The sequence below is a fragment of the Hibiscus syriacus genome, unplaced genomic scaffold (genome assembly GCF_006381635.1).
Source record: "Hibiscus syriacus cultivar Baekdansim isolate YM2019G1 unplaced genomic scaffold, ASM638163v2 tig00110187_pilon, whole genome shotgun sequence".
Lineage (NCBI taxonomy): Eukaryota > Viridiplantae > Streptophyta > Magnoliopsida > Malvales > Malvaceae > Hibiscus > Hibiscus syriacus.
The window spans coordinates 377,188-399,679 of record NW_024062618.1 but is presented as its reverse complement, the minus strand read 5'-3'; the positions used below and the strand labels follow the sequence as shown (position 1 = coordinate 399,679).

Genomic DNA, 22,492 nt, shown 5'->3' with positions numbered 1-22,492 from the left:
GTCTCATTTTGTGTAATAATTAAAAGAAAGTTGGTTTGGTTCACTCTTCTATTTATAACTATAAAATCACAATTATTCAAACTCAACCGACTTTTATTTTTATAACATGGTAAATTTATTTTCAATGGAGGGATTTTTTTTTTAAGTTTTGAAATTTAGTTACGTAGTTTTATATCATGGGTATGATATTTCAATTCAATTTTTTGCATTGATAATGATATGGTTTTAAATATTTTATCTCATTAGACACGTAAATAGTTGATTAAATCTAAATATAGATGTTGACTTGCATGATTTGTTCCACTTTGCATTGCACCTAATAAGATGAGGATGGTACGCACCTAATTAGACTTAATGCAGGTGTGGGTATAATTTTGTATTTGCCTCGTCTCACGTCTGGCATCATTGTTTATTTTTTAATATTACATAACGATTTTACTTTTCCAAAGGGCATGACGGTTTTTCAATAGTGATTATTGAAATAATATTATATATGTGATGTGAATCCAGAGAATATGTATTTTAATATTTTCATATAAAAATTGATTTATATTTATTCGAGTGATACGCATAAATATATTATATGAAGTGAATCGTGAGACGAGTATAACGTGTATTAGGTGAACTTTGAAACACACGAGGGTAGTAGGATGAGATGATTTTAGTCTTGAGGTTGCAAGACATGATAATTGAGTTTTGTACCCACAATGGTTTTGGAACGGAATTGAATATGAAAATTCTTGATGGAATGAGTATCGAGTTTTTATTTAAATACATTTTTAATAGAATTTTCTACTCGTAATGGGTCGTGAAATAGAGTTGAGAATAATCTTTTTATACAAAATATTAAAACTATAATTCTTAATTTTAAAAAAATTAATATTTTATATCATTCGTAAGCTAATAATCGATTCAGTCTAAATTATATTTTTATTTAAATATATTTTTAATAGAGTTATTGAATTATTATTATTAATTTTAAATAAAAATAGCTCTCGAATCAAAACGTGCCCCCAGAACGCATCGTTTCGAGAAAAAGCTAAAGCCGGGTCCACAAAGTTCCAAAACGGATTCAAGTGCGACCCGATACCCGATTTCGAATGCCTTAAGAGAAAAAGCTTCAGTTTATTAATTTATTTATTATTATTAATTATCGGTTCTTCTTCAGAAAATAATGCAGGTTCGTTTCAGAAGATTTCTTCAAATGCCTCACACCCCACCTCCCTTCCTTTAATTCGTCTCTCTTTTCTTTACGTCATATCAATCTTAGCTTCTTCCCCAAAGTTTCAGGTAAAACCCTAACTCTCTCTTTCCATCTCTATAAGATCTACGGAAAATTTTAACCTTTTTTTCTTAATATCAGATCGTTTTTATTATTTTTTTAAATTTAAATTTAATGATTTCAGAGAAGAACGATTCCATGATTTGGATTTTTTAACGATTTATTGTTATCGTTACTATTAAATACTTTTAATTGGTTTAGTGAAGTCGTGAGTAAGAAGATGTGAATCTTTTTCTCTTTTTTTTTCTTTCATTTGGTTGATTTTTAATCGTTTGGAAAGAAGTGATTACGAGTGGAAGAAGAGACCTTTGTTTACATTTTTAGTTGTTTGAGATTGAGGGAAGTGGTAAAGAGGGGGAATGAGGTTTTAGAATTCCGTACTCTTGATTGTTTTGTGCATGTATTTTTAATGGTTATAAAATGGTTTGCTCTTCCAATATTTTTCTGATGTAAACATGATATTATTTGTAGAGACATAGTCGGTGAAATAGGCCTGGTGCTTCTGTATCTTGGGTCTTTCTTCACAATTTCTGTGCTAGAAATTTGGGTATTATAGTTTATTACCATGTTACTTGGACTTTTGATTAAAAAAGTTACTTGGACTAACGCGTTTTAGTGTTGGACCCATATATGTTATATTTTCTCCTAATATTTCCATGTTTTTAAGTGTCCTTGGAGGATCATATCCACATTCCCGTGTCCACTTACAATTCGGACATGAGCGTTGGACACAGATATTTCAAGAAAATTGAAAACTTGGATAATCATGGATTTATAACGTGGTAATTGATTCCAATATAAATTATCGTGTTATGGGGTTGGCTACAATGTTTTGAGCAACATAGCTTAGGAGTTTAAATGCTGGATGAGATTGTGATATTTGACATGCAGGAGAGATTATTTATATGGTTTCTATCTTGAAATGCATGATTCTGGACAACCTAAAAAGATCCTTTTTGTTGCTACTAGCCTCTTTTTTCTTTTTCTCTTTCAATGCTATTATTTAAGTATTGTTTCTTTAACTGTTGTTAGACCCCTTTTAGAAGGTTCTGTTTAGCTCCTAATTATTCATAATTTTACCGTGAGTTTCTTGATTATTGATAATTCAGTTGTATTATATAGGAAATTATTTTGTTTACATATAGATGAGATGGATCATCACGAAGATGAATCTCGGGCTGGAGTTGAACAACATGGCAAACAAGACGATGAGGTAAGATTAATGGCCTAGTTAATTTCACGTGAATGGAAATAAGGTTTACTGTTTGATCATTTGTTCTTGTTCTCAGTGTGTTTTTCTTGATAAGAAATTACTTTGATACAATAGACTTATATATTTTTGCTTCCAATTGCAGGAAGCCGTTGCTCGCCTTGAGGAAATTAAGAAATCTATTGAGTGCAAAATGGCTCTTCGTCAAACCAATTTGAACCCTGAAAGGCCTGGTTAGTAATTTTTACTACATTTTAGAGTTTTTATATGCCCATTGCTCAATATGGGAGTGGTTAAATTTTTCGACTTGATTTGTATATCTTATAGTGATTTTAAGCCCATACTAGATTTGCATTCATACATTATACATATATATTTATGGATTTTCTTTCTAATTCATCTTAACCTTGGTACTGGTCCTGTACAGCAGCCCATATTATCTTGCCATGGAAGCATTTGCATTTTAATCTTTTTTTTTAACACCAATTCAGTTTTTCTGATATTGATGCTTAAAACTGTCAGGTAGATGTTAATATTTTTTACCCGTGGTTTTAGATTCTGTATTCCTCAGGACTTTGGATTCTAGCATTAAGCGCAATACAGCTGTGATTAAAAAATTAAAGCAGATAAATGAAGAGCAGAAGGAAGGATTGATGGAGGAGCTGCGAAGTGTCAATTTAAATAAATTTGTTAGTGAAGCTGTCTCTGCTATTTGTGATGCCAAACTTAAGAGTTCGGATATACAAGCCGCAGTTCAGGTAGCTTTCATGAATAAGTTTGATCCAACAATTGTATGATTATATGTTTTAGTAAATGTATATTTAGATTATATGGTTATACATGTTATTTTCTCAGTTAATTTGCTGCGAGTACATAGTCTTACAAAAGATCTATGTTATTATCATATTTGGTTTAGATTTGAAATGTGAGAGTTTCGTATATTCTCTTCAGCTGAAAATCATGTAGGTAATTTTGATTTTAAATAAGAAAGAGGAACATGTAGTCTTTTTCTTCCAAATGGGTTGTAGTAGCTTATCGAGTAATTTTTTACCGCCTTCAATGTTTTTATTTGCACCTGTTGATGTTTTGCTAGCAGACTTGAGTTTTAATGAAGATTCAATTATATAAGATATGAAAATTGTTTATTCTCTGCACAGTTCAAAGATCTATAGTCTGGTTCCTCTTACTATTTTAGTGATCAACTTATTTGTATTTCACCTTGTCAAGTTGTGTGTGTGTAATGATATGCCCTAGTTTATTGTGTGCATATATAAATGTACTATATTAGTATATACTAAACTGCCCTGGTTTATGTTAGGTATAACAGGATTTCTAGTTTGCAATTGTCTATAACCTTCCCAGTTTCTTCTTGTATAGATTTCTCATCATTTTTGGTAGTGTCACTTGCTCAATGTTTGCAAATATGTTGATGGATATAGGTATATATTTCTTGGTATCATGAATGATGTACATTTCTGTGACATCTGTATCTGCATGTGTCATGTTAAGTTTGGTGGTTCTTTAATGTTGAGTTCTCTTTATATGCTATGACTGATGATGTTGCTTGCTCAAAGTTTGTAAATGTGTAAATGGATTATTCACATTTTTTCTCTGTAATATAAGAATATACTTATTTGCAACTTTAATTGTCTATATATTTCCTAGCTTGCTTTTTATTGTACACTGAACCATTTATCCATTTTAAGTTTGTTGGTGACTTGCTATTGTCTATCTGTCAAAGATCTGCTCTCTGCTTCATCAAAGGTACAAAGATTTCTCACCAAGTCTGATACAAGGGCTCCTGAAAGTCTTCTTTCCTGGAAAATCTGGGGATGATTTGGATGCAGACAGGAACTTGAAAGCAATGAAGAAGCGTAGCACTTTGAAACTTATTCTGGAACTGTACTTTGTTGGAGTTATAGAGGAAAATGGTATTTTTATCAGTATCATTAAGGATCTTACTAGCACAGAGCACTTGAAGGATCGCGATGCTAGTCAGACAAATTTAACTCTTCTTGCTAGTTTTGCTCGACAAGGGCGAGTGTTTCTAGGACTTCCTATTTCTGGTCATGAAATTCAAGATGAGGTTTGTCTCTCTTTTTTGCTCTTTAGATGTCTCGAAATTTGCATTTGTTTTATTTCTGTAAAGATATTATGATTTTCATTTTGAATTTAGGTTATTTGTAGCTTTGGTTTTGATAATGAAAGTTTATGGTTTGACATGGTTTATATGTTGACAATTTGCTACAGTTCTTTAAGGGCCTTGGTATCACAGCGGATCAAAAGAAAACTTTTAGGAAAGCATTCAATGTATATTATGATGCTGTCACTGAACTTCTTCTGTCTGAGCATGCGGTAAGCTTTTTCAATTGAAAATATCAACTTTTAGGGGAAAATAAGTCATGCGGTTTTTATTTGGTCTTATCCTTGGCCATAACTTTTGTTTATACATGATAAGTTTGACTGCTTGATTCTTTCATTATCCTTTGCTTTCTTTCCCTCTTCCCTAATTGCTGGGGTTTTTATTTTATAGTCACTTCGCCAAATGGAGCACGAGAATGCAAAGATTCTAAATGCTAAAGGAGAGCTCAGTGAAGAAAATGCAACTTCATATGAAAAGCTGCGAAAATCTTATGATCATTTGTACCGCAATGTCTCATCGTAAGTTGCTTTATGATGTCATTTTCATGGACTTTTTATTTAGCGGGAACTAGACTAAAGGGTCGCTTTCCGTGGTGAATAGGGTATCATTTGTTTTATTCTATAAATTGGTGTACGTGTTCATGTAATGCCTGAATGATTAATGATATTGTGATTAACAAGTTTATGAGCCTCTTCTAAATAACTGCCAATTGACATAATTGGAACCAATTGTACTTTTCTGCACTTCAAAACTTAAATATTTAGCTGCTACTAGTTCTTACGTGCACTACATATGAAATAAGGTTTGGATATTAAATGCTCCCTCAGATGATTTTCATTGTGTGTACCTAAGATGACTCTTCTATTACTGGGGCTAGGGTTTAGATCCCTTATGACATTCAGATGAGCAATTGTATCAAGAATTGTGGCAGAAATGCTGGTTTTAGGCTTGATTTATTGTCTCTCTTTTGTGAACTTTTAGATTTAGTGATGTTCTTGTATAAAGATTGAAGTGAAATGGAATTGTGAAATGTTATTCTATTTGTCAAGACCAATGAAGACAAAATTTTTACACTTAATAGCTACTTTATGATGTTGGAACTCTAGACCCCAGTTTTATTAGGGTCGCTTATGTCCCACCAAAGTTAGTGGCTAACTTATCCCACAAAAAGAAAAAAATGTTGGTGGCTAAGATGATAAATCGTTGTGCAACTGTCAGATTTGTGCTATTCAACTCCGCTCTTCAAAATTTTTAGTTTTCCTCTATTGAATTTGCAGATTGAGCATTCCTCTTGCATCACGAGTAACTATATGAGTTCTTTTTATTTGCGAAAAAACCCCATCCATAACTGACTTTTAAATTGTTTATTGCAGTTTAGCAGAAGCACTTGATATGCAGCCTCCAGTCATGCCGGAGGACAGTCACACAACAAGGGTTACTAGTGGAGATGATGCTTCATCTCCAGCATCTGGAAAAGAGTCTTCGAACCTTGAAGCTATATGGGATGACGACGACACTAGAGCTTTCTATGAATGCTTACCCGATCTTAGGTATGTTGTGGTCATTATTTAGTTAGTTAAGGTGGGACTTTCTCTATTGAGCTTTTCATTGATGGCTTTTTGGAAATAAAAGCTGTATTTTCTTGCTGTTAAGAGCATTGTGTACATGTTCTTCACAGAGCATTTGTCCCAGCAGTATTATTAGGAGAAGCAGATTCCAAGGCAAGTGAGCAAACATCAAAGGCACAAGAGCACCCAACTGTAAGTAGATCAAAATTTTGAACATTGTCATTAGTTCAATTAGGGTCAATTTGAAGCTAACATTTCATGTTCAATGCTCATCTTTGCTCCACCAATTTCAATCATTTCCAACCATGACCCATAACTTTTAATTCGGAAATTATGAAATTACTCTTTATAATTGTTATGCTTAAAGCTATAATAGACGCAAAGCATTTTTTTTATAGGAAGTGGAGGCCTCGTTAAAAACCCCCTTCATGATTATAGGAACACCATTCGGTATTCCTTAATCAGCGGAAGGAGGAAAAGAGTGCCTCAAATTTCATTAATAACTGAAAGATTACATAATGTTTAAAACAGCCAATCCCCTTACAAAAACAACCCGAAATACTCCAAATAGACGCAAAGCATTTTAACGTAGCAAACCTCGAAGGTGGACTGAACCATTTCTTAATTTCTTAACTGCTGTGCACCCAACCTATGCCTGAAATTCATTTCATTTTTATCATTTTGGTGGCTAGGTGGGGCAGGGTGAGTCAGTTCTAGACTTATTGACTGTTTAAACTTCCGTTCTGAAAGATCTGATCTTTGACTCCTAAATACTCCTCTCTATTTGATGGTTATTGGTAATTTGGTGTACCTTTTAGGAATCCTCTTCTGAAGCAGATCAAAGTACAACAGTCACACAAGATGCTGTGGAGGCTTCTGCAGACTCTGGCACTCTGCAAGAAGGGAAAAGTATAGAGAAAGGGAAGGATAAAGATGAAAAGGATAAGGAAAAGACCAAAGATCCAGACAAGGAGAAAGGGAAAGAGAGAGAAAAAGACACTGATAAAAAAGGTGAAAATGAAAAGGAAAAGCTCAAAGGTAGCGAAGGGACAAATTTGGATGCACTACTGCAAAGACTCCCAGGCTGTGTGAGTCGTGACCTTATTGATCAATTGACGGTAATATCTTTTTTCAGTCAGACTGTTGAATGCTGCTTTTCGATGGTGTATTATTCAACTCTAGAGGATCATTGCATTGTTCATTAAAAATTTCAGGTTGAGTTCTGTTATTTGAATTCAAAATCAAATCGGAAAAGACTTGTGAGAGCATTGTTTAATGTGCCAAGGACATCTTTGGAGTTGCTTCCATACTACTCACGCATGGTTGCAACATTGTCAACCTGTATGAAGGATGTTCCTGCTATGCTCTTGCAGATGTTGGAGGAAGAGTTCAACTTCTTAATTAATAAAAAGGTTTGCTTCCCTGTGTATACCTCTGTTCTCTTTGCAACTGTCTTCATCTCTCCATTTATTTCCTTTTTCCAGTTATATATAATTATATCTCAAATTTGAAATTAACTGCAGGATCAAATGAACATTGAAACAAAAATCAGGAATATTAGGTTTATTGCAGAACTCTGTAAGTTCAAAATTTCACCGCATGGTCTTGTCTTCAGTTGTCTGAAGGTATGTGCAAATCAGCTAACTGATAAATGTCGGTTTATATCCCTGTGCTTATTCCTATGATGATACTTCCATCTTATGGGAGTTTATGAACTTTTTGAAACAACCAGAATTATAAAAATTAGGAGCAATCAGTTTGTTACTCTCACTTTCATTGTCTTGTAAGTTGTACGCTGTAAATCCAAACCTGTTCTGGATGCTTTCTTATTCTATTTTCCTTTTGTACCAGACATGTTTAGATGATTTCACTCATCATAACATTGATGTCGCTTGCAATCTTCTTGAGACAGGTATAATTTGTTTTTCCTGATAATATACTCTACTTGTTTTGATTTTAAACCTCCTTACTGAGTTTTGCCAAATACTTTTGCAGTATATTAGGAAGTTGTTATTTACAGATCTTGACAAGTCTTCCATTGAGCATGTGCTGAGGCAACTACGTAAATTACCATGGAGTGAATGTGAATCATACCTCATAAAGTGCTTCATGAAGGTTCACAAGGGGAAATATAGTCAGATTCACTTGATTGCTTCTCTCACTGCTGGTTTGAGTCGCTATCATGATGAATTTGCTGTTGCTGTTGTCGATGAGGTTTACTTCCTGACTTTAGAACTAGTTCTGCTTGAGTTGAATTTTGATTCTCCTATATCTAATAATGTTATCTGGAATGTTAAAGGAATTACTACTGTATATCATTGTGTTTTTATTTGTATACTCAGCTGTCTATCCTTTCTGATGCCATTTTGAAACGGTGTGCAATGTTAGTGTGCAACTTACAGTTCTGTGAAATACATTCTTCATAATTCCTTTTGGTATATACCTTTTGTGAACAATTGAACACTGTGGCGATAATACAAAAATCTGACAATCAGGCTCTATATTTCAATTTTAATGTATTTAACCTGTGGAGTTCCTTTTTTTGTAATCTATTTGCTTTGGTTTTCAGCTGAGTCTAAGGAGAAATTCTGGGCAGCATGACATGATAGTCTTGGGGAGGTTTTCTTGTGTTATGCATGCTCTAGATATTCTATTATTTTGTTTTGTTAGGACGGTAGGATTCGGGAAATTAGATTGCTCATGACCTAGACCATTAGTTTTTTTTTGCAAGATACTGTTATTTTAATTTTAGGATTCGATTAGGCCTTCTTGAAATTAGACTTTTTTGCCCAACCTGAATGTTGATGACTCCGGTGTGAGATTTTTTTAACTAAGATGGAAATATATTGCTACAAGGCCATGAGCTTCTTTCAATATAACTTACATTTTGATTAGTTTTTTTGCCCTAGTTTCTAAGATATTTGTGTGCATTTTCTTCTGATATCATCTTTCCTGTTGATGATTATGGCAAATTCATTCTTCCTTGCAGATAAGAGTGGAAGCACACATACCCATGAATTTTCCCCCCGTGGTTTACTCATGGTTGTTATATTCTGTACTTTCAGGTTCTGGAGGAGATTAGAATTGGCCTGGAGTTAAATGATTATGGGATGCAGCAGAGGCACATTGCTCATATGCGTTTTCTTGGGGAGCTATACAACTATGAGCATGTTGATTCTTCTGTCATCTTTGAAACACTATATTTGATTCTTGTTTTTGAGGTATCAATATATCTGACTTATTGATCTAATTATCAATTATATAGGAATATGGCATGCTTGCTAGGTTCAGCAGCGGTGCTAGACACTTAAGCTCTCTCTTTCTCTCTCTACTTTGATCTCTAAAAACATTCCTGGGTGTTTTGTTCCTTGACCTTCTTTGGCAGTGCATTCAAAGAGGAATTTATTTTGTAGAACATATCTGCTGATGCTGCCTCTATAGGGATTATGGTGGGTTAGGATTTAGTAATTTTAGGGTCAAATGCTACATAAGGTTAGGGTTTTCTGAATTGTTTAGGTTTGATTCAAATGAGTCCTGATCTGTTAAAAGAGGGCTGAACTTGAAACAAAGAAAAAAGTGAAATGAGATTTCCAGTTAGTTGAAAATCTAGGATAAATGAAGTTTATAAAGGCTGTGAATGGTAAAGCCCAATAATAAGAAACTTAATTCATGGGGACTGCTAGATTTTAATTCAAGTAACATGTTTAACTGTAGGGTACATTGTTACAGAACAGAACTTGCTGAAATTATGTAATCACCTTGAAGAGTAATATACAGAAAATTCCTAACTCCTAGAATTGAAGTTATATAGAGAAAAGTACTAAGGACTTCAAATGACTACACTATTAATTGTTCGGAAATAAGACTGTAAGAGTTTTAAATGATTTTGTTGTTATTAAGTGTAAGATTTTGTACTGAATGTTATTCGAGTCAATTTTACTTGGTCTGATTTGATTGTCTCTATTGTTAGCAAGATATCCTCGATCCACCTGAGGATTGTTTTCGGATTAGGATGGTTATTACTCTTCTTCAGACATGTGGGCACTACTTTGACCGAGGTTCTTCCAAGAGAAAACTTGATCGGTTCTTGGTACACTTCCAGAGGTATATTCTTAGCAAGGGTGCGTTACCACTGGATATTGAATTTGATTTGCAGGTAAGATAAATTGGAATAATTATTGTAAGTTTTAGAATTTGTCCTTTGCTAATCATGGGAAAAAGAATGCTTTCTCTCTTTTTGGTGTGATCAAAGCCTGTTGAAATTGTTTTCCATGCTTGGATACCATGTTTAATGGGCTTAATATAGAGGATGAACTCGCATTATTAGTCCCCTTTAATATTGTAAGTGCTGACATGTTTCGCTATCGACTGTTATCCATGCAATGTTAGCAAACCTATCTTAGTGTTAGCGTAGAATATTATGTTTCTCCGACTCTTCATTTTCTCCAAAGTACCCATGTCCGATGGGGTGTGATCTCAAATATATTGGAAAAGCTTGGAAAAAAAGGTGAAAATATCCATGTTGGACACACCCACATCCACATCCACATCCGACACTCAATTCCAAGTCTGAGAAACATAGATGTAATATTTAATAGTCAGTATGATCTCCACTTGATTGGTTACAATAGAACTTAAGATTTGTAGGCAAAGTTAATGGTTATTCCTTTATGCATAATTATTTTTTTGTTCAGCCCTTTTTTTGCATGTTTTGTTCTAATAATGTCCTTTTATGTATTAATACAATAAATACAGGACTTGTTTGCCGAATTACGTCTCAACATGACTCGGTATTCATCTATGGAAGAAGTTAATGCAGCTTTAGTAGAACTTGAGGAACACAAACATAGTGCTTCAACTGACAAGACGAGTAACGAGAAGCACTCCGATACCGAAAAGCCTTCTAGCAGGACTACTTCCCATTCCATCTCAGCTGATCAACCAAGCATTTTGAATGGTTCTGAAGAAAATGGTGGAATGCATGATGAAATTGGTGACGGTGACAGTATCAGTGAATCAGGGAGTGAAACCATTGAACCAGAGGGACATAACGAAGATGATTTGGATGAAGAGAATCATGATGATGGATGTGATTCTGATGAGGATGATGAGGATGATGGTGGACCTGCTTCTGATGAGGATGATGAAGTTCATTTCAGGCAGAAGGAAGCCGAGCTCAATCCTCTTGAAGTTGCCAGTTTTGACCAGGAGCTCCGGGCTGTAGTGCTGGTAAGCTCTCGTTTTTAATTATAGCTGTTATGTGTTTATATAATATAAAGAGAAATTATCCAGTTTCTCACAGTTAAAGGTAAAACAGGACTGCAATATTCAACGCGTTTCCAAGAAATCATCCCTCGTATTTTACCCTGATACAGACACCTTTTCCCCTATTCGACCCTTTATCAAAATCCATTTGATCCAAGCTTGATATTCTAGCTTTCTTTGTGAATTTTATCCCTTTGCCGAGACTAAGGTCTACTTATATCTTTAAATCTTTGTCTGATGTGATCAGTGGGTTCAAATTGAGTATGGAAGAAATAGTTGGCTTGCTGTTCATTTTGATTCGATTTTAATTACAGGAGAGCATGGAACAACGCAAGTTGGAGCTGAGGGGCCGACCTACATTAAACATGATGATTCCGATGAACGTCTTCGAGGGTTCTAGCAAAGATCATCATGGAAGGGTTGTTGGAGGGGAAAGTGGTGATGAAGCATTGGATGAAGAGGCTGGAGGGAGCCGGGAGGTTCAGGTGAAAGTTCTCGTGAAGCGGGGGAACAAACAACAAACAAAGCAAATGTATATTCCTCGAGATTGTACGCTTGTCCAAAGCACGAAACAGAAAGAAGCAGCCGAGTTTGAAGAGAAACAAGACATTAAGAGGCTGGTCTTGGAGTACAATGATAGGGTAGAGGAAGAGAATAACGGACTCGGAACACATACACTGAATTGGCCGAGTGGAAATAGTCGAGCTTACGGTCGTGGGAACTCATGGGAAGGATCCAGCAGCAGGATTGGAGGATCACGTCATCGCCATCATAGCCATTCTGGAAGTGGGTCTTACTATGGCAGAAAAAAGTGAGATTCATGGTAAAATGTTGAAAATTTGGATGTCCCTGTATCATATTTGCATCTCTATTTGCCTAAACATTAGACAAAGGATTGAGAACAACATTGACTTGAGCTCTCACAGAAACAGCCAGATGGTTGAATGATCCTCTTTCGGGTCCGATCTGAAATGGAATTTTGATGATACATTACCAGTTAGCCGAAATCAGCCTTCCTGCAAGACAGCTGCTGTTTCATGGGTTCTCTCATATAGGCAAGGTATGCAATACGTCTAACTTGCTCTTTTTACTAGATATTACCCGTCTTAAGTCGGAGTACGTAGAATGGATCCCAATGTGTGGTTTCCGGGACGATGAACTGAAAATAAGCTTAGGGAGTGCGGAAATTGTTGTGTAGTGAAGGTCACTCTGACTTATGTTTGATATAGAAAATATGAATGGCACAAATTTGGTGTGTATAATTTCTTTTATGATTTACATGCCACATTTTTAAAATATGAATGGCCTACCAAATTATTATTATTATTATTATTGACTAGGTGTCACGAATTAATCAATCTGACCTCGATTAAATTGGAGAATGTAAAAAAAAAAAAGGAAAATAATTTAAAACGAAATTAAAGATATTTATATAAGCTACATTTTAAGGATATATTCATATATTTTATTTCAAGAAGATACCAACAGTCCAACAGCAATTGATTTCCTTAAAGAAGAACTAACGTTTAAAATTATTATTTATTAGGTTAAGTTCCAAAAATAGTTATTGAAATTTTACTATTTTAGTTTTTAAATTTTTAAAGTTTATAATACAGTCATGCTTAGTGTTAAAAAATGTTCAAAGTGAATCCTAAGTTAATTTTGTGTCTCCAAATAATTTTTCGTTAAAAATAAGTATCTAATATTTTTTCCGTTATATTTTTAGATTTTTACACTATAATGGTTTTAAATTCATTCATTATATTAGATATTTCAAATATAATTTTTTTTAACTTTTTATTTGAAAAACACTTAAAAATTTTATTTTAAAAATAAAAAAAATCTTAATTTCAATTGTCTTACCATTGTCAGCTATCACCAACGTGTCATCAATCGGTTGAAATCTCGACAACACACGGTCGTTTGAACACCAAATTGTGAAACTCCTTTGCTTCAAGCGATGATTGCAGCGATTGCAGCGAAAATGAGTGATTGCAATGACTAAGTGATTCTGGTTAAGGATGACTATTCCAGAGATTTAAGTGATGATTCTTCTCGTCGTGTCTTGGAATCTAGTTAGATGAAGTGGTTGACGGCATAGGGTGACGACCAAGTCAATATCAGTTGCGGTCGGTGTGAGTAAAGAGGTTTAGAATTAGGGTTTTTACAGTTATAGGGTATTTTAAGATTTAAGAAAAAATTGAGTTTTTTTTTATAAATAAATTATAATTTTTATTGTTTATTTTAAAATAATGTTTTTTTTATAAACTTAACACGTGTTAACAATCAAATATAACGATCGTTACATTTTAAGCATCTAAAAATGTAACGACAAAATATTAGACACCTATCTTTAACGGAAAAAAATCTTTAATCGCTTAAAAGAAAAAATATATACCTTGTGAACTTAATTTTGCATTAAGCCTACAATCATTGAATTTTTAATTTGATTTCGGTAAGATAACTTGTATTATTTATCCTTAGAGAAAACTAATGCGGTACGTTAATTTTCTTTTTTTCTCTTAATAAAACAATTTTTTCTCAATAAAACTATAATATCTTGTACGTTAATTGTTTATTTTAAAATATTTTTTTCTTTTTTTCTTTTAATCCATTTTCACGTTAGTTGAAACTATAATATCTACACTTAATTTGAGGTAAAAATTATGAGAATCAAATAATTTTTGTGTAAACTACATGTCTAGTACCTAAACTATCAATTTTATTCCGTTTTGGTACCAAATTTTATTTATTTTTTTCAAAATCATTTCTAATGTTTAGTTTATGTTTTATTTTGATATCTCACCATTAAAAGCTTAACGGTAATGTTGACGAGTCACTATAAGGTAATGTCACATCATCATTAAAAAATAATCATGTCAACATTTCTTTTAATTTTTTTAACACCGGATATAAAAGTAAAACCTAAGCTAAACTTTAAGTATGCTTTTGCAAAAAAAAAACCAATAAAGTTTGAGTATCAAAACAGAACAAAAGTAATAATTTAAATACTAAACGTATAGTTTACCCTTGTTTTTCTTCATCGTCTATCTTAACAATAATTCCAACTAGTATAATCTAAATATGTTTTTGTTTTTGTGAAATGCCATTGTTTTATACAGTGTTTGGACTAATGATAATGTAATTGGAAGAAGATTTTTTAATTATGGGCGTCGTTTAAGAAGAAGTTGTAAATTATTTTAACTGGTTTGATCTTCATTTGAATTCACATTTGAATCAATCTGTATAATAGAAGGACCTTACGTGTAATTTCACCATCACTAGGAGACAAGATGAATCTAAAAACCAAAAAAATCTAGCCAACACATGATTTGATTCTTAAGGTGAATTTGAAGCAATTTGCAGCGAATATTGGCTTTTAAATCTTTTAGCCAAAAATTATTAAATTTGTACATCAAACCATTATTATTCATTAATTGAAGAAAGGCCCCCCGCTTTTCACTAAAGTTGAGTTAGGGTTCATCATTTCTGTTTTTCCGGTTTATTTTTACTAAAACGATTCCTGATTTTAATGAAATCAAGATATTATTATTCCTTTAACTTCGACACGTAATTTTAGACCCGATATGATTTTACGACCTCGAAAAAAGTTACAAAAATTATAGTAATATATAATACGAGATAACACCAAAATATAGAGATGTATTATAATAATTATCTCTAAATATATAGAGGTCAATTACATTATTATTCTTGATTCGAGTAGAGTATTTTTTTATTCTAAATATGAACCTGACTTGAATCCCGATTTTATTTTTAAAAATCCAAATCTATAAGATCAGATTCAAGTTAAATGCTCGTCCTTAACTCTGATACTATATGATTTACAAATAGCAATAAGAAAATAAAAAAAAAAACTTTCAATAATTCTCCATTTTTTTCAAGCTTCTAAATTCATCATTAGTGTAAGTTGGAGAGGGGCCATAATTTCGAAATTTGTGGGGCTTATATATCCTTATGGAATATAAGCTTTTAGCCTTGAGAAATTATTTTATCCATGTGGGGGGAAAGGAAGGGTAAATGATTACAGGTAGGCCAAGTAAATGAATTAAATTATCAAATTCATAAAAATTCAACTTTCTCTGTTCATCAAGTACAATTTTGATTAGTATTATTCAAATTTTAGATTTCAATAAAAAAGTTCGAATCCGGTTTGATTCAAAATTTTATTTTATTAAGATAAAAACCACTATAAATAAATAAAAAAGATTAGTTTTTTTATTAATGTGGAAAGCATGTAGAACAGTGCACTTTGTCTCATTAATAATCATCTCTAGGTGAAAAAAATAATGTCATTCAGAGTCAAGATCTATTTGGAAGGATAAAAATTTATTAACTATTTAAATTCAAAAATTAAAAGGGATAAAATCTTATTTTACTAATGTTTAAGCTAACAAGGACATAACATGTTATTATACAAAAAAAATTGGGACACTATTCCTCTCACCCAACAAAGGACTCCATCCATGATGTCAATTTTTTTTAATCTAGAATGATTAAAAGTTAATATTTATTCATAATCTTTCTATGCTATCGTTCAATAATGCACGCACATCCTACAGACGCAACTACTCAAACTTAAGCGCACATCCTACAGACGCAGCTACTCAAACTTAAAATGTCAAGACAACAAATAATTATGACAAACTAAAATTGAATGGGGCAACAATGTTAGTGGCAAATACATGCAAGCAAAATGTCTTCTTTTACTCAACAAAGAAAAGAGGAAGGCATTATATAAACCCCTCATCCATGCTTTTGTTTGTCAATGCGGCATTCTCACTTTTGCATTACTAACAACATGGACTTCTCTTTTTCAAGCACTGTATTTATGTCTTGTTCGTCATATATCAAACAAGTCTTCAAATTTAGAACCATGATTGAGTCTTTAACGTCTCTAATACAATATATATATATATATGTATATATATAACTCTTAGTTTTACTCCTTTTTAAGACAATTAGACGACAAAAATCAAAGGTTGAGATTAAATCGTTATTTGAACATTTGATTTCTCTCTTTCAAAAGTCCTAAAAAGGTATAAAACTTTTAGTTTTACGATGTAATTGGATCCTACCCATATATATATTTATATAGGGTTAGGATTCACTTACACTTAATGTAAAACTTTTAGCTTTACGCCCTTTAAAGATCGTTGGATAAGAAGAAATCAAATGCTGATATTAATCATTGTTTTTTAGTGAATATCTTCTCATTTCCTAATGTTAATCTCAACTTTCAATTTTTTTTAAATCCAACGATCTTAAAAAAGTGTAAAACTGAAAAATGAAATTAAACTATGTAATTAGATCTTAGCGTGCATATATATATATATATATATATAATATATATATATATATATATATATATATATATATATATATATATATGAGTAATATGAACAGTCGTATTTACACATTTATTTGACATGTTACCTATTTAGTGTTTTTTAATCTAAACATGTTTTTAATTATGTATTTTTTTTATTTTTTTAACTCGCATAAAATGATCAACAATAACTAATAAAATAAGAATGAAAACAAATAATTCATTTTGCATGAGAATCAAAATTTTCTTTGTAACATAAAATTATGTATTTTTATCATCTCAAATATGTGTATTATGATTATTAGATTTTCACATCACTTGAGGATAATTATATGATTTTGATGATTGATTTACTTGTGAGCTATCGATGGATAATTAAAGCAAAACTTTCTTCTTAGGTTGAAACGACATAGATTTATTATGGAGCGATCCTTTTAGTTTAATTTTTTTATTGATAATGATAAAATTTAAATTTCTAACTTTATTAAAGAATTATCATCTCATTCAAAATCTGACTCAGCATAATTTAATCATCAAAAGTAACCCATTTCACTGTAATTTTGCATCCCCAACTACAGGCCAGTATTTGTCTTTTGAACATGTTTTTATTATTAGTAGTAGCAGATAATTAATTAAAGTTTTTTTTTATATAAAAATAGATTTTATGTTGGGTTTTTCAAAGTTTGAATTTGCTGCAAACACAATTCACTTTGGTTCCCTCGGTTGAAAACAAATTGTAGACCATGATTTGCCCCACTTACAAAGTATAGTTTAAGTACCTTTAATAATATTTTTAGTTGACTTTAGACTCAAGAAAGAATATTAAGTTGGGGGAAAATTTAAAGTGTAAATTAAAGAATAGTTTATCATGATAATTTTTGTTTAATTTAATTTTTTAAGGAAAATAAAGATGTGCAACACTTTTTTTTTAAATATTTGTGAAATTAAGAAAATTAACAAAACAATATGTTCTATTATAATGAATTAAAAACGGGGTAAACTATAAATTTCATTATTCAACTTTCTTCTCACATCTATTTTGGTCAGTAAAATTAAAAAAAAACTATTATTTAAACTTTATATTTACTCATATTTTAGTCGTTTGAGCGTTAAATCAAAAATGAAAATGTGACATGAGAGCTACGTGTACTGACATGGACTACTTTTTACTAACATGACATCCACTTGTTATTCACAACATTTCCCTATTTTTATTTCTTTTTTTTATTATTTTATTTTCTTCTTTTTCCAAAAATGAAACTTTTATAATTTCATCATTGTGTCACACTTATGAAGCTCATGAAACCCTAAACCACTTTGATCTACAATTCCCACCATCCAATCAACATGAACTCAAGATATACAACTCGCTTTTTCCTTCTCCGCACCTTTGAAATTTGAAAGAAGATGGTACATCGTCGAGAAATTAAAAAAAATCCAAAATAAGGGGTTTTCATAAAAATATAGTAAACATTTTGGGTTATTTCATAATTTGTAAAAGTCAAATGTCTAGTCATAAGGATGTTAAATATTCAGCAACAATATGATCAAAATCGGAACAAATCGAATTTTAGTCGAGAAATTAAAAAAAAATCCAAAATAAGGGGTTTTCATAAAAATATAGTAAACATTTTGGGTTATTTCATAATTTGTAAAAGTCAAATGTCTAGTCATAAGGATGTTAAATATTCAGCAACAATATGATCAAAATCGGAACAAATCGAAATTTTAGTAAGTAAATAGAAAACTTTTAGATTTTAATGACTGAAATAGGATTGAAAATAAAATTGAGTATTGAAATTTATAATTTACCCTAAAAATAAATCAACCATATGTCAGTTTTGGAGCCTATTTATCTAATTATAATAGTTTTAAATTATTATTATTATTATTCAATATGAGGAAAAAGTTTATGGGTTTTTCCAGCTAGTTATAAATTAAAGAGAGTCATGATTTTCCCTTTATGTAGAAGAAACTTTTTTGGCTTTGCATGGTAATGATCACTCCATAAAAAAATAAAAAATAAAAAATAATGATAGAATTATGGAGCACAAGAAAGTGATTGAGAAAAGGGGAAAAACATTCCCTTTATACTTGAAATGATTAAACTCATAAAGAAAATAACTCAAATTTGATTTATTTTCATTAAACTATAATGATAAAAATATTGGTGCATTATTATTATAATAATAATATTATTATTATTATTATGATGGTATTATATAATCAATAACCAGATTGGAATCAAGCTAAACTAATTAATTTGTAAGAAAATAACTTATTATGTATTTAAATTTAAAAAATTAAAGGTCAAAACGACGTCGTTTAACTTTTTTTTCTTCGATTTATTCAAATTTTAAATAACCAAACTCATAATCCTAATCAAAAATTTGATTTGAATTGAATAATTCAATTCGAATTACTCAAAAAATTTAAATACATTTTTAGTCGAATCAAATTTTACTCACCTCTAATTACAATTATATCACAAAAACAAATAAAACATGTCCAAGTATACATTCTAAGAATTAATCATTATAAAACACAACTAAACTAACAATCAAAATATATTTGATTGGACTTACACATGGTATAGTTAAAATAAAAATTATATAAATATTTCTATTTTAAGTTATAAATTACTTGATTCGAAAATATGTAGTTTAATTGTCAAAAAAAATTGAAATTATACAGGTATTATTGGGTTATATGAACACGTGATTTAAATTTAATAAAAATATATATATTAATTTGAGGGATTAAATTGAAAAAAATAATAGTGTAAACAAATTTAAAGTTACATAAATATTTCACAATAGTTATATTTAAACACATGCGATTTAAAAAAACTGGTGTAACATGAATTTAAACGAAATTATTATTATTGATATTATTTTCTTCCTCTATATATACAGCATCCTTCCTTCCCCTGCTTTCAACTAAAAGCAATTTCCTCTTATCTTTTTCAAGTTCCCTTGCTTATTTCAACAATGGAGAACAATGAAAAATGCGCCCAATTTTCATCCTCTCTATCTCCATCTCCTTCTTCTTCGCCGCGTTTTCCTTCCCCTAGCTCTCAATCTCCTCCGCAACCTGCTTCTCCTACTCCGCCGTCCACGGTTGTTCTCAGCCCTTGCGCTGCCTGCAAAATCCTTCGCCGTCGCTGCGTCGAGAAGTGTGTTTTAGCTCCTTATTTTCCTCCGACCGAGCCTTACAAATTCACCATTGCTCATCGAGTTTTTGGAGCTAGCAATATCATCAAGTCTTTGCAAGTAAAATTCCCTTCTCTTTTAAATATTCTTTTTCAAAACTATCATTTTTTAACCTGGTTTTGTCAAAATTGAGATCAACATTTTCATTTATCTTTTCCAAGTTTTCTTTCAAAATCGTAATTATAATTTAACGACAATCAGAATATTAATATATATAAACAATTAATTACACAATTTAACAATTATAATTGAATCAAATGTTTGGAATGAATATCGAAAAAAGTACAAAATCAAAGATGACAAGTCCAAAAGCTTTCTCAAAATTTTCGTGTTTATGATTTAAGTTGGATTAAATTAAATAATAACTCAAGTTTTATATATATATTTTTTGAATTATTATTTATATATATATATATATAAATTTTAAATTAAAAAATTATTATCATAATAATTTGAGTTGAGTTAATTTGAACATATAAATCTTTATTTAAAGTTTGACGTATTTGATATGAACCTAGTAAGTAATAATAATTCAAACCTTCAAAAATCAAATAATATATGTCAAAATATTATCAAATAATAACTTAAAACAAATCAATCTAAATTTATAAAATATTTATCTAAAACTAAATTCAAACAAACTCAAATATATCAAACTTGAAAGTAGCATGGTGTACGAGGCGAGTGCTCGAATCCGCGACCCTGTGTACGGTTGCGCCGGGGCCATATGCCAGCTTCAAAAACAAGTGAGTGAACTCCAAGCCCAACTCGCCAAAGCGCAAGCCGAGACCGTCACAATGCAATGCCAACAAGCCAACTTGGTAGCCATTATATTGGAAATGACTCAATCGAAAGAACCCAACAACATTAATTCTCAGCAAGTTGACACCACTTGTTTTCTAGCATGGTGTACGAGGCGAGTGCTCGAATCCGCGCCCTGTGTACGGTTGCGCCGGGGCCATATGCCAGCTTCAAAAAAAAGTGAGTGAACTCCAAGCCCAACTCGCCAAAGCGCAAGCCGAGACCGTCACAATGCAATGCCAACAAGCCAACTTGGTAGCCATTATATTGGAAATGACTCAATCGAAAGAACCCAACAACATTAATTCTCAGCAAGTTGACACCACTTGTTTTCTCGATGATAATAATCTTGCTTCGGCTTGGGAGCCTCTTTGGACGTGATGGAAAATTAGTCATGCAAATTATAGATATTAAGGGAGATAAAGAATTAAATTAAGTTAATATTTTTTTTATGTATTTTGTATTTATAGTTAGAGAATTTTCATTGAAGTAATTTAGTTTTTGTATTAGTGTATTATGTAAAAATTATAGATTTAGTTTATATTTTTCAGTTTGATTAAGTATTCATATTTAGTTATATTGTTCTTATATTATTTGGATATGATTTTAGAATTTTAATAAGTATATAGATTAAATTTTTTAAAATTATAATATGGCGATTAATCTTTAGTCTAGATATAGTAGGAGAGTTTAAAATCCAATTTTGTTAGTGTGAAAGGAAACAATACAATGAATTAATTGTAAACTTATAATATAATACAATGATATGTGGTATTATTTTCATTTTATTCTTTTGGTCTAGGTTTGAATACATTCTAAGGTTTGAGTCTCATTATGCATGGACCTTTAGATTTATTATAATTTAGATTCGAATATGTTCTAGATGTTAGCTTAGTTTGTGTAATATCTAACCATTTACTCATATTTAATTCAATTCAAATTGACCTGAAGATTTAAAGATCGATTAGAATTAAAAGTTGATCGATTTGATGTTGATTTGTTATGAAAATCGACCAATTCAATATAATTCAAACTACTATCTAACTCAATATGATTCATCATATATCTGAACTATGTATGAATCATATCTAATCTAACCCGAATCAAGCCTAAACTAAATGTTATTCAAACCTAAAATAAACCAACCTGTACTCGATTTGAACAACCCGATCACCACTATTGATCAAACTAATCATTTCTATTAATCTTTTAACTCACCTGGTGATCGAAACTTCATCGTCGTATATTTCCTGCTCTGTCTCATCTTCATATCCTTAAGCTCAATCTCCATCGGGAACCTTCCAACTCCAAATGCAAACAAATACCACCTTGATTTAACTGGAGTTGATACTTTCTTGACCGGAAAATAAACTTGTCATCGCTAAATTTCCCGTATTTGTTCTTGGAAATCGATGCCAGCATTGAAAACGGCTTGTTGAAACTGTCTTTCTGATTCTTTCGTTGATTTTGATGAAAGAAATGTTTTTGACTTGTTGAATAATGAAGGCGACAACGATGAAGTTTTCCAGTGAAACAAGCAGCCGTTTCCGCAGTTGAAATTCTTCTTTTTCTCATGATTTTCTCGCTCGATTTTGAAATTTGGCCTCTGGGATTTGTTGCCAACATTGGGTTGACTTTCTCTGGAAGAAATGATTTTCCCA

At 31.5% G+C, this 22,492-nt stretch overlaps 1 long non-coding RNA gene and 1 pseudogene across 1 annotated transcript in view; one reads left to right on the top strand and one right to left on the bottom strand.

Moving 5' to 3' along the window:
- LOC120217528 overlaps window positions 1–22,485 on the bottom strand; it is a 28,380-nt gene extending 5,895 nt beyond the window's left edge. Inside the window, exon 1 of the long non-coding RNA XR_005525148.1 lies at window positions 22,050–22,485. This is a non-coding gene — a long non-coding RNA (uncharacterized LOC120217528). The remainder of the gene's footprint in view (window positions 1–22,049) is intronic.
- Window positions 1,177–12,711, top strand: LOC120217524 (annotated as a pseudogene).
- Window positions 22,486–22,492: the final 7 nt, after the last annotated feature.